This window comes from Quercus robur, chromosome 8, assembly GCF_932294415.1.
Source record: "Quercus robur chromosome 8, dhQueRobu3.1, whole genome shotgun sequence".
Lineage (NCBI taxonomy): Eukaryota > Viridiplantae > Streptophyta > Magnoliopsida > Fagales > Fagaceae > Quercus > Quercus robur.
The window spans coordinates 5,842,419-5,861,060 of NC_065541.1; the positions used below are offsets into that span (position 1 = coordinate 5,842,419).

The 18,642-nt window shown below is 34.9% G+C and overlaps 1 protein-coding gene and 1 long non-coding RNA gene across 27 annotated transcripts in view; one reads left to right on the plus strand and one right to left on the minus strand.

The window, feature by feature from the left end:
* LOC126694308 (nicotinamide/nicotinic acid mononucleotide adenylyltransferase-like) overlaps positions 1 to 18,642 on the plus strand; it is a 74,181-nt gene that overhangs the window by 12,594 nt on the left and 42,945 nt on the right. For 2 of the 25 annotated variants that reach the window (XM_050390495.1, XM_050390498.1), the window contains exon 2: positions 5,421 to 5,694. The exons of 20 other annotated variants lie outside the window; for them this stretch is intronic. The gene's annotated coding sequence lies outside the window, so the exon portion shown is untranslated. Of the gene's footprint in view, positions 1 to 4,349; positions 5,695 to 5,752; positions 5,818 to 18,642 lie in introns of those variants that run through there. 3 more of the 25 variants (XM_050390499.1, XM_050390500.1, XM_050390497.1) reach the window with 2 other exon arrangements.
* LOC126694314 (uncharacterized) overlaps positions 1 to 18,642 on the minus strand; it is a 61,951-nt gene that overhangs the window by 3,789 nt on the left and 39,520 nt on the right. For both annotated transcript variants that reach the window (XR_007645713.1, XR_007645714.1), the window contains exon 2: positions 5,067 to 5,163. This is a non-coding gene — a long non-coding RNA (uncharacterized LOC126694314). The remainder of the gene's footprint in view (positions 1 to 5,066; positions 5,164 to 18,642) is intronic.

An 18,642-nucleotide genomic window follows, 5' to 3' on the forward strand; every position in this document is an offset into this window, starting at 1 on the left:
GTGTTCATAGCACATGGTATCTTTCAAGTAAAAAAGTCTTGTTTGAATGCATGCAATAAATGTGTTTGAAATTGAAAGTCCACTTTCTAAATTTTTTGGTCATGAGTTTTTTACTACAATTCCGTGCAAGCTAACTGGACTTGACTAGTATTACAAGCCTTCTCGAGGTCATCCCATTCAAGAAATTATTTGATATGATGGAATGTGATCCTCCCAATTAATACAATTCAACTATTATGGATTTCTATTAAAGCAACTATGGTGGATTTTAGTGATTGTAAGAGCATTTTAATAAGGTGTTCTATAAATATTCTATTTTGATAAAAAAAAAAACCTACTTTATTATTTAAATACATCATTTTTCAATATACTCTACATCATATATTCTATTATTCAATTTCATACATTAAGATAATATATACAATGCATTAAAAAAACCAACAATATATAAAAATACAAAATAAAAAACCCACCACCCCATATTTTACCTCACCAGTCACCACCGTTCATCACCTCACAGCCCCCCCCCCCCCCCCCTCAAAGACACCAAAACCACCACATAAACACCCAAATTCTAACCCACCACAACTCAGAACAAAAACCATTGCCTCAGTGGTGAATCAACAATACCGAGATTGAATTAGTGATACCTTTAGCGAATCTGTAACATCGAAATACAAACCCAATATGCTGAGATGCTAGACGAAATGGTAATGCTTTGCTCTGAGATGAACTAAATTGAACCAAGTAGCTTCAGTGTAAGAGATAAAACAGAGAGGAGAGAGCGAAAAAATAGGGAAAAAAAAAAAATAAAAAAACAGTGAAGGAGATTTTATAGATTAGTGATGATGGAATTTGTGTGATAGTAGAGATAAAATTGGTGGTGGCTCATGAATGGAAAGAGAGGAGAGCAAAATGGAAGAGGAGAGAACAAAAGAGTCTGTGAGAGTGGAGAGGGTGAAGTAGTGAACGTGTGGCTCAAAGTGAAGATAAGAAGAGATATTTTATTTGAGATGAGAGAGAAAGATGAATAAAAAATAATAAAAACCAAATGACATTTCCTTCCGTACTGTTCCAAAGATGAGATTCTACTATAGCAAATGCCAAAACTTTTTGGCATTTAACACTCCTCATGATAGCCTGTTTTTGGTGTTTGGTGTGCCAAATGCCAAACATTTGGCATTTGGCGCACCTGATTCTATAAAATTAGCAGTTGTTTAAGGAATAGTTTCTTTTCACTGATTGGGAGGACTACAAGGCTATTCTCACATTGCATTGAATAATTTCTCATCTCAAGCCTACTTAAAAACATCTAGAATTTGTATGATAAACACAAGGGTTATACCATCACTTGCAAAGAACCTTTTAACTGATTTTCAGCTCAAAGAGATTGATCCCAAGATGAAGGATTAACATTAACTGTCTCTGAGCCATGGAACCAATGACTATAATTCATCTTTATGTAAAGAGTAAACAATGGTTTAATAATGCAAGTCCAAAAATTGACTCAAACAAATAAAAATGTTCATTAAGGACTCGATAAACATTTATAGGAACTAGAAATCCATTGTAATTGAAAATCAAAAGGACTAATAATGTTTCTCTCCAAACCCATCTCAGACAAAACCTTTAATTATAACAGTATATAAATATTAAATTCTTATTGAGAATTATTTGAGAGCTTTTTAAACTTGGCACATTGGGTTATCTTTGGAGACTGAATTTATAAAAGGTTATGTGTTTTGACAATAAATTTTCAACCAGACCTTTAAGATTTGCTTTTGCTGCGAAAGATTCTTTCAGTAGCATTTCATATGTTTGGGTTGTATTTGCTGCAGTTGGTGTTTGGCACTTCTCTTTTTTCTTCTTTATTTTGTGCTCCTTCCCCTTTGAGTTTGGGTCACTGTTGGATCTTGAAAAAAAAAAAAAAATGAGGTGCCCAACATTAGGTGACCCATGTGTGGTAATGTCCAAATGTAGTTGTAAGAGCGTGGCTTGGATCCTAAGCCCAAAGGTTAGAAGGCTTAAGGCCCATAGAGTCCAACACAATGAATTTGTAGAGAGTGGGTTGGAAACTAGGTTCTAATAAGTTAAACAACAATTATAATGAGTCCAGATGACAAGAAAACAAAGATAAACAGGTTTTATTCAAAGAAAATCTTCCTCGGCAAAGGCCGAGGAGAATAGTTCTTGTATATATCTCTCTTGAATCTGATTAGAAGTTCAGTTCTTATTGCGACAGTATTTTTCTCTATAGATTCTCCGATGGGCCCCTTTGTAAAGGGGGTCTTTCTTCTTTATATTCTCCTGTTTTGCTTCATCTCTACCTTCCACGTGTAGGTCAAGTGGCTTGCTTTGATCCTTATCCCATCAGCACTTTCTTGAAGTTTTTGGGAGTAGCTATAAAACTGAATATCACTGTTCAGACATCACCTCCACATGAATGCGGCCAGAGAGTTAGCTACAAAGCCTTTAATGTGGTGGTAGCAGCTTTCTCTTAAATATTTCTTAGCTCCCCTTTGTCCTAATTCATCATGATGTTTATCCTTATCAGTAGAATCGTCCGGAATGTGGCTCTTGATGGTAGATCAAACCTTCTAACCTTTTCTTTGCTTAGCCGATGAGGCATTTATCCTCGGACTACCTTCACAAACCTTCATGGCTAGAATCCTTCCATAATTCACTGACTTCTACACTAAAGTCTACATGTCCTTGGACTACTAAATGTTCTCGGATAAGGTCACGGCCCAATATACATTCCTAAGCCTTTCGTCCCTATAGTAGTCAGTTAGCAAAGCTGAAGCCAACTATGCTTTGAATTGAATCTTGAGTAAAAGCTTAAGTGATTAGCATGTAATCCTCTCGCCTCTAACTATCAAATTATAAAAAATAAAAAATAAAAAACCTTTTACTAGAAGCTTATGCTGACCTTGGAATATTATAGGTGTGAATATACATAGGGTTGAGTTGAAGTTAATATCATTGAATAATTTTTTATTATCTAATTAATTGTTATATTAATCATGATTGTAAAATACAAAGTTAATAATAGATGGATAATTATTTATTTTATAAAATGCTTATATTTTGAGATATTTTTGCACTTTCAAATTATTCACACAATAGGGTTATGACTCTATAATAAATGATAGTCAATTAACTCAAAGTTTGGGGTTCATATTAAAAATAACGAGAACGTGTAATTTAGCAAAGAGATTTTCAACGTACTAATCCAATAAAAAAAATATTAAATGATGTAATATTCACAAAAGTTAATATATATATATATATATATATATATATGAAAGAGAATATTTGAGTTAGGATTAAGTTGTGCATATAATGTAAGTTTGTAACTCTTAGAGATGTTAAACTAATCTATAACTTTATATATTATTGGATTTTAATAATTTTTTTAGAAGCATATTGGATTAATATTCTGAGAATTCGAATATATGTATATTCCACCAGATGTTTATATTTCTAATAGAGTATCCAAAATTTTGTTTAGAGAAAACAAGAATTATTTTAGCTTTTGCTTGAGAAAAGAGGGAACTTGCTTGTACTCTACTGTTATGATCCTTACAGCAGTGGCTGGCAGCTATTTAGGCTTGCTTTAATATGTACAAGCTCAGGAATTCCCTAACTAGATAACTAATCTGCTAACAGCTAGCCTAATTGATCACATGGTAAATGCTATTAAGCACGTGGGTTCTAACTAACATTACTTAGGCAACTATACAAGAGAGTTTCAACCAATAGACTAGTATATCAAGGGCACAAGACTAAGCTTTACTGCTGCAGTCTCTAGACACTACTGTCTGCTGCTTCCAGCTGCTTGATAGACTACTCTAATTGATTAGTTGAGCTCTTCACTGTTACTATACTGAGTGAGATAGCTGCTTAGTTGCTAATTACATAGTTCACTGCATATCTTGATAAGCCACATAACTCTTGTCAATGCATACCCTGCTGCCGCATCCCTCAAGGCTTCTACTGAAGGCTGGTGTATAACAACTACCAGCAGCACCAATATTAAGCAGTCAGGGTAGACAGGGTCTTAACATATTTGGGACTATTATGGCTGTTCAAGCCTACTTCAGAAATGTCTTTTTTTTTTAATTTTAAATTTTTTTTTTTTTTAAATTTTTTTTTTTTAAGCCAACTTCAGAAATTGGTCCTCAAGTTAATGTTATTAATAAGTTGGGTTTTGGAAACAAAAAAACTGCAGTCTCTTTTTGGTAGATTCAATTGGTTGGATGTTTTTCATTTCACTCATCAAATTTCCTTGATGATCCTGATTCTGTTCTCATTAATTGGTAATCCGTCGAAGATTTTTTTTTTGATAGGTAGCAGAGCTGTTCTATTAATATTAAATAAACAAAAACTTTATGTTCACAATGTTGAAACACAAGGATCAACAAAGTACAAGAATATCAAGTGAAAGATCTAAGAGAAGCTAGGAACTCAAAAACGGAAGAACATTGTGTTAGACCCCAAGCTTTGGACCAATCAAAAAGAGTGATCTTTTAAAGATGTCTTACTATTTGTTTGTATAAGAATTATTTTATTATATTGGGCACTGTTCAGCCTTACTAGTACTTCATCTATTTTGTGGGAGGAAGAGATGCCATTTGTGCTAGGCTCATTGGCTAATTCGTGAATGTAGTTCTAAGTTACAGTTGACAAGATGTTGAGCCAGTTGTAGAATAACAGCCATTGAAGTGGAAAAAATTGATGCCCTCTCAGAAAGAATAAAACTCAGTGATTACTAAATATATAAGTGCAACTTAAATGTAGAACTCTGTTACTAATTTTTATAATAATACATGCATATTTATGCCTACTTCATTTCTTTAATGAAGCTGTCTTCTCTTAATACAGTTTTTCCTACTTATAAAAAAAAAAAAAAAAAAAAATACATACATACTGGTTATGAAACTTGTAGCTGCAATACTTTGCTTATGAAATAGACTTGATGATGTATGTTGCACTGCATGTTACCAATACTATCAACTTATATATCTAATCATGCTTAGATTTATACTATCTGTTAGTATTTAGACCTTGTTGATTTTGATGGGTTCATGGCAGTTAGATAAATAAAATCTATATTGGATGTACTAAGTTCTAAACTTAACTCATCATAATTACTAGCATTACCTGCTAAGTCATTGTTTGAGCATTGCAAGAGTGTATTTTCAGATAATAATTGAGCAGATCTATTTGTTGTTTGAAGTGCCAGATATTATTTTATATGTATGAAAGGAGAAACACTATAATAATGTTGTACACCTCACACTGTCTTCAATGAAATTGTATCTGCGTAAATTGATTGAAGTATATGTTGGCCATTCCTTCTTCTGAAAACTCACATGCTGAGATCGCTATCACTTGTTATCTTGGGTTGGCTAATGAAGGTGCTTGTTGTTGAAAATTTGTTCTCAAAACAAGTAAAATTTACTTTCCTCTTTCATTTTAACTGTGGTGCCTCAGCAAGATGATATCTTTCTCCATTTATTGTAAATGAACCCTTCTGGGATATCATTTTTGACCTGAATTCTGGCTAGTTTCATATAGAAAGATCTCATTCTAAAATTCGTGTTCATGAATGGTGAAATTTGTGGAAAGTATTTGCTGTTCTATTTAAATGTATATATGAATTTGATGGAATGCATTATTAAGTTTTCATAGGTATAATGTTGATTTGATTACTTACAATGTTGTTCTTAGAGCTGGCAAGAGATGCGCTATGCAGAAGGCTATTGTGTTATTGGAGGTTATATATCACCTGTTAATGATGCATACAAGAAAAGGGTATGTAGTTGCTTGTATCGTATGGATAGAAATGTAATTTGTAGAGTAGCCTTTGTCAGCAAATGGATGTCTTTCACTTTTTACACGTTTCTTGAAACATTAAATTAAATGGCCTCTTTAGGAAGTGAGTTACAAACCTCAATTTCTCCAAGACTTCTCATCAATTTCTATGCCTGAATTTGTAATTATCTGACAACCCTAACTCCCCCCAACCCACTGGGGTCGGGTTTCCCAATGCACACCGTGTGCCGGGATAGAGAAATTAAAACTACTACACACACAAATATATCCAAACACAAACATTGAGAGGCACTTTCCAATTTAATTGGAGTACTTATGTGTAACCTTATCCATTTGAGTGCTGCCTTGTGGGGACTTTTTTTTCCTGCATGACAGAAAATGTTGATACTGTTATCATTTGTCATGATTGATAGATATCTCATATCATCACTCATGGGTTACTTGATTGAGTTTGTTTCTATTAAGTTATTCTATGTTTTAGTTATCACCATCCTACCTTCATAAAGTTATATACCCCCTATCTTTCAGTGACCAAATATCAATATGGTGTAACAAAGCAGTAACTAGAGTTTTTTCGCATGGCCTTTTATCTGCTGAACATCGTCTACAGTTGTGTCATCTGGCGAGCAAAAGTTCTGAATTTGTTATGGTTGACCCATGGGAGGTAAATTACTCCCTCTCTCAAGTTCTTTTTTTTTTGTTTGGGTGCAATTTAGAGCTTATGCTTGCTTGAATATAGTACTTTGTTTCATTTTGATATAAATGTGTTCTCATCCTCAAGTGTAAAATTCTATTGTGGCCTTATATCATCATGTTTTGCATAGTTTGAAATTTAATTTTTGAAGTTCTAACTCTTGTTACAGGCAAGACAAAGTACCTTCCAATGCTCTTTAACTGTTTTATCCAGAGTTAAAGAGTATTTTATGCGAGAGTGGGCAGGTACCCAGAGGTATGTTTTGACAAAATGGTATCTTTTATTTGCTTTTGAGTGACTAGACTAAATAACTGTGATTACATTATCTTGAATCTTTTTCTTCTGATATAAACACATATACGGATGAGCACTCATGCACATTCACAAATAAAAATTGGATGGCTTTCATTTTAGGAGATTGGGTCAAGAATGCTTTGTCATTTTATATTTTGATTTGTATTTTTGGGGGGGGGGGGGGTGGGTTCTGTTGTTGAAAACACCCTTTAAAAGGGAGGCCTTCGCAGTTGGGTTCAACCAATGGAAGTGAAGGGATCTGGGGAAGGAGAGTGAAAATTCTACCCCTGGTTGGCAGCTTACTATCACCCTTAGTCCTTAGATTGAAAATATATTAGTTTGTGTTACTGATTTTGACTATATATTTGTATTAATGACCTTGATTTATTATGTTTAATGAATTTCTTTTCTAACCTGGATCATATTTATGTGTTTTCATTGTTGCTTTAGGCAGAATAACATTAACTTGCTTTTCTCCTGCTTCTAGAATCCCTTAAGGTTATGCTTTTCTTAAGGTGAAGAAAGAGAAAATCACCACCAAAAACAACAGCAGCAGCTGTAGCTCCAGCTTCACCCCAAAGAAGATCAGTCCGGTTTCCAAAGTCGCCAAAGATGGGCCGCCGGGACCTTACCCCTCTTGCTACTACGCTGTGTTAGACGGCCATCTTTATTCTGTTGGTCGCCGTGACCCTGATTTCTCAGCTTCAACTATTAAAGATGTCTGCGAAAATTACACACTCTCACATGACAACCCTCTCAATATAGTCAGCTCTATCCCCACTACCGACGTCTGGATGCTCAACCTTAAATGTCCTGGCATGGTTTGGGAACGTGCTCCATTCATGAAATATCGTAGACAAAACCCTCAGACCATTGCTGTAGATGGTAAGCTATATGTTTTTGGCGGCGGTTTGGGTTGGTTGCAACCCAAAGATACTTTCTCTGGTTGGATGGAGGTTTATGACCCCAAATCATGTATCTGGGAAACCTTGCCAAATCCCCCAACTTATAGCAAGATCAGTATGGATGTCATTTTCGTACATTTGAATTTTAAAGGCGAGAAGCAGATCATAATAACTGGACTGCCGGTACTTGAACGAGATTCTAATGAGAAGGGTCATTACATTGCTTATGATGTGGAATCTCTTTCTTGGAATCATTACATTGCTTATGATGGGACGCGAGATCCTTGTGATCACATTACTACGTTTAAGACAACCATGTATCTCCAAGGTGTTTCAGACGAAATCATATGCAAAGCCTTTCCTACAACGTTGAAAGGCCCGGCTAGAGTATGGTTTGATAAGCTACCACCAAACACCATAACCTCATTCCAAGAGTTAAGTAAGTTGTTTGTCAACAACTTTGTTGGGGGACAAAGGTAGAAGCATTCCTCGTCCAGCCTGTTAAACATTGAACAAGGAGAAAATGAAAGCATGTGTACTTTCATTAGCTGTTTCAACAAAGAAGCTCTGTTAGTGGACGAGATGGATGACAAGATCCTATTAGCAGCTTTCTACAATGGTGTCAGTTTAGACTTGTTTATCCATAAGCTGTACAATCAGGAGCCGCAGACAATGGCTGAATTGATACATTCAGCCCAAAGTTTCATGAACGCAGAAGATGTGATCATTGCCAAGAAAAAAAAGAAAGGTGAACGGCTGGACAATGGTTATATACACCATCCAGAGCAAGGTCATCATCCAAGGAAAGCCAAAGTAGGGGAGAAAAGGGATCGCGATGGCAAGAAGGCAGGGTCGTCCTCAGGACGATACTCCAACTACACTCCTTTGAATACTCCTCTTAACCCAGTGTTAATGCAGATCAAAGACGATCCATCCTTGAAGTGGCCCGAGAGGATGAAAGGAGATCCTAGCAAGTGGAACAAAAGCAAGTATTGTCGTTTTCACTATGACCATGGACATGATACGAACGAATGCTATGACTTGAAGCAATAGACTGAAGCTCTCATTAAGCAGGGAAAGTTAAAAAACTTTCTTGGGCGAGACCATAAGGACGAGAGACAGCCAATGAAGGGCAAAACAAACGGCCAGCATGACAACCGCTTAGAGAAATAAGGATCATTGTAGGGGGTACATCAACAAGAAGCTCGTCCAAAGCCAAGAAGACCTACCTGCAGGAAGTCCAGAATGTCCAAATATTTGGACGACCACCAAGGATGATCAGAGTAGATGAACTAGCCATTGTTTTCATGGATGAAAGCCTGTTAAACATAGAACAAGGAGAAAATGAAAGCCTGTGTACTTTCATTAGCCGTTTTAACAAAGAAACTTTATTGGTGGACGAGATGGATGACAAGATCCTCTTAGCAGATTTCTACAATGGTGTTAGTTTAGACTTGTTTATCCATAAGCTATATGACTAGGAGCAGTAGACAATGGCTGAATTGATAGATTTAGCCCAAAGTTTCATGAACGCAGAAGATGTGATCATTGCCAAGAAAAAGAAGAAAAGTGAACGGCTGGACAATGGTTATATACACCATCTAAAGCAAGGTCCTCGTCCAAAGAAAGCCAAAGTAGGGGAGATAAGGGATAGTGATGGCAAGAAGGCAGGGTCGTCCTCAAGACGATACTCCAATTACACTCCCTTGAATACTCCTCTTGACCAAGTGTTAATGCAGATCAAAGACGATCCATCCTTGAAGTGGCCCGAGAGGATGAAAGGAGATCCTAGCAAGCAAAACAAAAGCAAGTATTGTCATTTTCACCGTGACCATGGATATAATATGGATGAATACTATGATTTGAATGAACAGAATGAAGCTCTCATTAAGTAGGGAAAGTTAAAAACTTTCTTGGGCAAGACCATAAGGATGAGAGACAGCCAATGAAGGGCAAAGCAGAAGAGCCAGCACGTCAACCGCTTGGAAAAATAAAGATCATTGTAGGGGGTACATCAACAGGAAGCTCGTTTAAAGCCAAGAAGACCTACCTGTAGGAAGTCCAGAATGTTCAAATATCTGGACGGCCGCCGAGGATGATCAGAGCAGATGAACCGGCCATTGTTTTCACGGATGAGGATTCAAGACAACTGCATGTGAGAGACTGCGCCCCCAGCCCGTTATTTTGAGGTGTTAGGCCAAATCCACATGAATGGGTGGAGTTATGTTATTGCCTCTCAAAATGGAGATTCGACTGATTATTTTTTCCCCTTTAGATTAAGGGTTTTATAATGGAGTTGCCACTTACTTAATTATTGGAATAATAAGAAAACCAAAATTGAAAAATTCTTCATTTTATTAATTTGAAATTGAATTTACATTGATCACAAGAAAATTACATGACTTTAATCCTAGATACAATATAAGATAAAGTATATGACTTTGTTCCCTAGTTACAATCTAGAAATTGAAAATTATAAGGATAAACATTGATCTATCAATCTTTGATCTAAACTCGGATGTTATGTTACAAGGTGGGAAGGTGTTAGGCACCCACTTTGCCCAGTGAAACTAGTCTTCTAGACTATGGCCAACATTCATAACACATCATCCAATATGTTATCAATCAATTTGCATGTTGAATTTAATGTGTGTGCATGTGATAAACCTTAATTGAATTTATTTAGCATTTCATTTGGATTGAAAAATAAATTCTAGTGAATGTGTGTAGATAGTGATATTCTAGATTCAAGAATTTGAAAGAATTATTAAACAAACATATTTTTCATGTTTTTAATGTGGATTTAAGATCAAAACTAGTATTATGCATGAACATGTGATGAACAACAAAGAACATGTGAAGAACGCATAAAAACATTCAAACATATTCAAGGGAATTTAAATAATTACTATCATGCTTTAATCTTAATTTCTCATCATGGCAACATAAAAAAACAAGTTAGAGAAAAAAATTATACCTTCATGCAAGATTCATACGGTGGAGGAGGAGACTCTTGGTGGTGGTTCTAAGGGTGGAGGAAAAGAAGAGTTAGGAGAGGGAGAGTAAGTCTCACTCAATACCTTGAGTCTCAGGAATACCAAAATATGACAAGATTACTCTACTTCATTAGAACTTAAGAGAGGAGAAGAGAGGGAGTTTATATAGTAGTGGTGAAGAAAATATGAATGGAAGGTTATTTAATGAAAGTTCACAAAGAATCATGAACCTAGACCTTATTTTAACCTTTGGAGAAATCGAGTGCATTAAATTTAGAGATTGGTGTGAGTAAAGAGCAAGCAAAATTTGGTTTTCTCGTAGCTACTGTAGCAACCTGTAGAGTTAAATTCAAAAAATATATCTTCCTCAATTTTGATCAGAATTGTCTTGTTCTTGTGCTCAAATTGAAGTCTCAGATGTCTAGTTTCTGGAAAAATTAACCTCATTCATAGAATCAAAATATTTTGAGATATATCAATGAAATGGTGAGCAGAGGTTATTTGTTAGAAAATAATTTCAGCATAATTAACATTAATATGTCCCAAATTAGTTTCCAATTAACATTAATAGGCTCCAATTACTCCCATTTCATACTTAATAGTTCCAAATTTACCCTAATTAAAAGATAATTGCACAAATTACTCATTGAATAATTAATGCTCGACTATCTAATTAATTAAGTGTATGCAACCTTACCATAAAATGTATTCATAGTCAATCAAATTATGACACGTCATTCATCTTAAATTGATTATAATTATAACCAACTGGAATCAATTGTTCATAATCACATATAGTTAGACTCAATTTGTGATAGTGAATATCGGCCATTAAAACTTAATTTGATGATAACTTTCAATCTGATGGTTTGATTAGAGCTTATGACCAATCGATTTGATCATTACAATATTAAGATTATTTTGGTTAAATGAGATTAAGAATCTAATGACCAAAATTAAGATACAGATTTTTAAGGTGAAATTACCCTTTTACCCTCCATGTGAGGTTAAATGCATGTTGCAAAATGGGGTGTTAACACTGTTCCATCCCCATGATAATGCAATTGTCATTATTTTGGCAATTGCAAATTATACAACTAGAAGGGTGTTAATAGATAATGGGAGTTCATAATCACATATAGTCAGACTCAATTTGTGATAGTAAATATCGGCCATTAAAACTTGATTTGATAATAACTTTCAATCTGATGGTTCGATTAGGGCTTATGACCAGTCGATTTGATCATTACAATATCAAGATCATTTTGATGAAATAAGATTAAGAATCTAATGGCCAGAATTAAGATGCATATTTTCAAGGTGAAATTACCCTTTTACCCTCCATGTGAGGTTAAATGCAGGTTGCAAAATGAGACGTTAACACTGCACCATCCTCGCGATAATGCAATTGTCATTACTTTGACGATTGCAAATTATATAACTAAAAGGGTGTTAATAGATAATGAGAGTTTAGCAGACATCCTCTACTATCCAGCCTTCCAGCAAATGAGAATTAATAAGAAATTACTTCATCTAGTGAATGTGCCATTAATCAGGTTTAGAGGAATGAAGGCTCTACTAGTAGGCACCATCTCCTTGCCAGTCGTGGTTGGCTTTTACCCACGGAAAATCAATAAGGAAGTAAATTTCCTTATTGTAGAATGTTCGTCCTCGTATAATGTCATTATTAGATGACTAACTTTGAACAGTTGGAGGGCTATAACATCCACCTACTACTTGTCTGTCAAGTTCCCAACGAAGTATGGCACTGGAGAAGTACAAGGAGATCAATTAACTATTAGAGAATGTCACTTAGCAATGGACGAACATATGCAGACAATGAACATTGAAGAAAGAAGAACATTGGTTGAGCCAATTGAGGTATTGGAAGATGTACCATTGGACGAGTCTAACCCAGAGAAGTTTACCAGGATTGGGACGAGTATGGGGGAGAAGACGAAGTAGGATCTCGTTGATTCCTCAAAAAGAGCATAGATGTTTTTGCTTGGAGCCATGAAGACATGCCTGGGATTGACCCCCATGTGATTACTCATCATTTAAAGGTGTCCCTATCTTACAAGCCCGTCCGTTAGAAGAAGAAAGTGTTTGCCCTAGAACAAGATAATGGCATCAAAGAAGAAATTCAGAATCAAACACATCCTCATGAACTTTTCCAGTGCCAAAGTCTTAGAGGCCACCATCCTTACCTTAAAAAATTTTCTCAACCACAAACCCATCTACTTCATACTCACTCTCACTGTCAATTTCATCTTCACTTTGCCACTCTTCATTAGAAGCACTAATATGAAATTCTTCTTCAAAATAACCAAACTCTACACCCATAGGAGCAAGAATATTAAAATCCTCAGGAACACTAGCCAATGCCAATAGCATTTCATCAGTAACCTATTTCCCCCTAACAGCATTAATGTCATGGCTAAAGTTCATAGCAGCCCCAGCCGAAGGATCATTGCCAAAAATGTCACTAAAATTAGGATCTTCAGATAAAGAAGTCGTACCAACTATAGCTTGCTCTTGAGTGGGTTGAGAAGTAGTGCGTTGAGGCTCATTAGGTGCAAATGAAACAAGAATGTGAATTTTACAACACCCTTCATCTTCATATGTGTCAAACATATTTAACATATCAATGTCATTATTCACATTCATGATGTCCATTGAATTTAGTATTTCACACTTGATGTTGATGTCTGCACCTATGTTTGCAGGCAAGTCCACAAGTACAGTCTCTAATACATCTTGACACATATCCATATATGAATACCATTTCTGATCAATATCATGAATGATCGATGTTGTTGGACCATGATGGATAAGCAAAGAAAACAGAGTTGGTGTTGCTGCCATTGATATCTATAAAATAAAGTTTGAAAAAAAAAATCAATAACTAAGATACAAAGTAGCCTTGAATCATTGGGTTTCTTGGCTTCAATTAAAATTAAAAAGGAAACAAGGAAAACAATTAAACACTCTACAACTATTACGTGCATAGTATGTAGATATTTTGCATAATTTTAGGATCAGAATAAGTTGTTGCGTGAGATATTAGGATTTATTGCATTTGTGTTTGCATTTTAATAGGATAAGGGAATATATTAGTCATTCGATTGGATTTATTGAGGATATTTTGGAATAAAATTTTATTCACTATTAATCAAGCACATGTGAATCAAGGATCCACGAATATAGCAACTACAACAAGCGTGGCAACCAAAGTCAAATATGTGCTAAATAAAGGAAATACTTAAATGATACATTTAGAATATCATTCCATCTAAATGATATTCATGATGAGTAAACTTTGATTCTAAAATATCCTCAATAGGATTGTAATAGCGAGTGAACCTCTTTGAGTTTTATTAAGATAGGTTTTTCTTAAAATGCAGGGGTTATCTTGTATAAATGTAGTAGTAGTTTATTGGAATAAAATCATCAGAAAAACCATTTATGCAAAAAATTCTATTGAGGTCAAGGATTTCTTAGTCAATCCTAATTTCTTTTTAGTGTTTATCCTTTAATTTCCATAAAGATCAAGTTCTTTACATACCAAAACATATAACTTAGAGAGAAAAAAAAAAACCCAAGATTACATACCAAAAGAGTCAAAATTATTAAGCAAAAGGGCCAAGTTGCTAAAAGCGCAACCTACAAAAGAAACCAGAACAAAAACTAAATCAACTATTTTTCAAGTAATAAATACTTCTTCCATCACAAGAATTTTAGCTATATTTTGATATCAAGAACTAATTTGTACCTCTCTTCAGATTAAAACTCGCATAGAAGCCCTCTTTCTCTTTGTTTCGTCTGAAATTTTTTTTTGAATGAAAGTCTAAATTCTAACTCTAATGAAGACTAAAAACTGAAGAGAGCCATTGAACGAACCATGACTTGGGTTACTCTCTTTTGGTTTATATTAAGAGCACTTATTGCTCTTGGGAAGAGCAAAAAATGATGTAAACCTATTGGAGTGTTGACTAAAATGTGATGATCAGAGGTGCATTTGGGTTGGCTAGAACAAATGAGATTTGTGGGGTACCCTTTCTGAACAGCAGTCTTGGAAATGAAAAAATACTGTGCAAATTTTGTTTTATGTGGAGTGAAAAAAAAATTGTTTGTGTTTAAGGACCAAAATGGTTGTTTTTCAATTGTCTTGGATGTGTTTGGCATTAGACTAAACCTCAGGGTAGTTATCTAGGATTTACCCTTTTTTTTTTTGGGTAAATTCCAAAAATCTACCCTGAGGTTTGAGGAAATACCAAACACGTCCAAGAGTTATTGAAAATGACCAACTTGCTCCTTAAAATAGACGGCGTGTAACGCCGTTTGAGAACCATATATCAAACCAAATTTTCTCTCTCTTCTTCACGAATAACGCCAGAAAATCACTCTCCTTCACGCCCAGAAAATCTCTCTTTTCTTTACACCAAAAAATCTCTCTCTCTCAAGTTCAAAGCCAAATTTTCAGACTCGGGAGCAACAACTCCTCCACCGGAATGGTTTCAAAGCCAATTTAACCACAAATCTCACGCCATACTCCGCCGTTAAAAGCTTTGTGGTTGGGTTGCGAATCATGATGAATTGTAGATGGCGATTGCTGGGTCACGATGAGTGGAGATGGTGGTTGCAAGGTCAGTCTGGTGGAGTAGCCGTTGTGGGTATGGGTTTTTTTTTTTTTTTTTTTTTTAAATTTTTTGATTTGGGTTTTGTTTGGGTCTGAGGTGTGAATCATGTGATGTTTGGTTGGAACGGTTTGGGTTTGAGGAAGATGGGTGGGTAGTGATGGGTGGTGCCGTGCTGGACGGTGGTGCTGTGGTGGACAGTGGTTAGGTCACACGATGCTCAATAGTGGGTTTTTTTTTTTTTTTTTTATAAATAATTTGGGGTTTTTTTTGGGTTTGAGGTGTGAATCATGTGATATTTGATGGTAGGAACGGTTTGGGTTTGAAATTGATGGGTGGGTAGTGATGGATGGTGTTGTGGTGGCCGGCGGTTGCTGGGTCACATGATGCTCACCAATGGGTTTGGGTTTTGTTTTGAATTTTATTTTATTTTTTGGATCTGTTTGAGGTGTGATGTAAATGGGTCTGTTTGATTGCCTTGTGTGATACTGGATCTAATTGGGTTGATCTTGGTTTGATGAAGGGAGGATTTTTGTTTTTGGAATGTTATGTAAATTTTTATTTTTCCTAATCAGAATGTATGGTTTTGATTTGAAAAATGGGTATATTGGTTTAGTGATTTTTTTTCTGTAATCTTTCTCAAAATACATGTTTTGTGTATATCTGTTGAACTGGTTTGAGTTTCGGAGAGAGGCGTTTATGTTATGGCGCGAAGAAGAAAGTGAACAGACAGAGAACATGGAAAAAAAAAATCGTTTGGAGAGAGTGAACAAACGGCAGTACATGCCGTCTGTTTTAAGGAGCAAATTGGCCATTTTCAACAACTCTTGGACGTGTTTGGTATTTCCTCAAACCTCGGGGTAGGTTTTTGGAATTTACCCTTTTTTTTTTTTAATTTTCATTTATTTGATTGCACAATATGACTTTATCCAAATGAATTGATGGATCATGTCTAGAGTCTCAGGTACACTTAAACAAATTTGGAAGTCAAGCAACATTTATTACGATGAGAAGTTTTTGGAAGTGGTGATTAAGGTTGGGGCTTGGGATTACGGAAAAATGAGTTTTTTGTTTTTGTTTTTGTTTTGATAGGTTGAGAGGGGTCTTTCATTCGTAATTAATACTTCTTCCATCACAAGAATTTTAGCTATATTTTGATATCAAGAACTAATTTGTACCTCTCTCCAGATTAAAACTTGCACAAAAGCCCTCTTTCTTTTTTGAATGAAAGTCTAAATTCTAACTCTAATGAAGACTGAAGAGAGACATTGAACCAACCATGACTTGAGTTACTCTCTTTTGGTTTTATATTAAGAGCACTTATTGCTCTTGGGAAGAGCAAAAAATAATGTAAACTTGCTGGAGTGTTGGACTAAAATGTGATGATCAGAGGTGCATTTGGGTTTGTTGGAACAAATGAGATTTGTGGGGTACCCTTTCTGAAAATGGAGTCTTGGAAATGAAAAAACACTGAGGAGATTTTGTTTTACGTGGAGTGAACAAAAAATTGTTGGTGTTTAAGGACCAAAATGGTTGTTTTTCAATTGTTTTGGATGTGTTGGCATTAGACCAAATCTCAGGGTAGTTATCTGGAATTTACCTTTTTTGTTTTGATAGGTTTAGAGGGGTCTTTCATTCATATATAAAGGTTGGTTCCTATTAACTGATGCCTTAAGGGCTTAGGGCATTTGTTAATGGATCATTTTAGCAAAGTTTTAATACCACTTTCATGAGATATTTTTTTAAAAAAAATTTTCCATAAAAGCTTTTAAAAACATTTCTTAAACCAATACCCTTAAAGCATTCGTTAACTTTTTTCATAATGGTTTTTATGTTTCATATAAGTTTATATTAACAATTACCCCAAAGACACCTAAGACCATTTCTTTTACACAAATTTTTATGTTATTCTCTTTAATTTATAAATGCTACTTTGAAAATTTTGGTAAATCCTAGTCCTACTCTTAGATCCTTGCTCCAAATCTTTATCTAAGACTATTAGAAGAGTAATCTTAGAAACACAAATTTTTTTAGAGTAATGATATGTTCACAATATTTTTACTACAAATTCTAAGTAACAAGTTGTTACTGGTTGTTATTGTTGGGACAAAAAAGTAACTTAGTGTTAGGTTCAAATTTGAACCAATAACAACTAACCACCTGTAGTTTGTTGTGAAAATGTTGGAAAAATGTTGTAGACGTAGCATCTCTTATTTTTTTATAAACAATTTTACAAATTGTTAATGTGGTGAGTGGTTATTGATAAATGAAAAATTGATATTAATGGTTGGCCTAAATAAAAATCAGTAAGAAGTTGATCACATCAACAATTTGTAAAAATGAAATAAAATAATTTGTGACTGTAACATTACTCTTATTATAAATAATTGTTGTAACACATACATACACTCTTCAAATAAGGTTTAAAAAATACCTTATGGCTTATAGTTTATATGTATAATTTTTTGCTGGGTAATTGGTTTATAAGGGGAATGAACCCCCGAGCTTGACAAGGCACTAAGGCCCGGGTACCACTCAGGCACAAGGCCCAGTGGTTATGTATAATTTTTTAAATCTTCACTTTTTATTACTTAATTTTTTTTCAAATAAACTTTATTTACACCATTCAAATAAACTTTATTTAAGACCTTCTCCTCTTAGCTTTTGTATGCGTTAAAATATTTAATATTTAAAAAAAAAAACAGTGGATTAATCCTTCTTTAAAAAATAAGTGTGGGTAAAAAGATTTAGAGCCTGCATTATATATCCAAACCTTCTCTCTCTCTCTCTCTCTCTCTCTCTCTCTCTCTCTCTCTCTCTCTCTCTCTCATTTTTAAACACCATTACTATACACTTATTCCAAAAAAATACAAAAAACGTTGTTACAACAACGTTACCAAACACACTTATCATCCCTGATCGATTCTTTTCTCCTTCCACAAATTCCATTTGTCTTCAGAGAAAAATATCAGTTCTTCAAAAAAAAAAAAAAAAAAAACTCAAACTCCTTCCCTAGAAGTCACCGAACCCAAGCCAAGTCTCCTTCCCATCAATCAAACTAGAACAATCCGGACCTTCCCCCAAAATCAACGCAGATCAGTTTCTTAAAATTTAAAAAAAAAAAAAAAAAAAAAAATCAACCCAATTCCATCGTCCTTCACAGACACGCCTCTGATGGTTGAGAGAGACAAGCAAATCAAGGCAGATCAGTTTCTTAAAATAAAAGATAATCAACCCAATTCCATCGTCCTTCACAGACACGTCTCTGATGGTTGAGA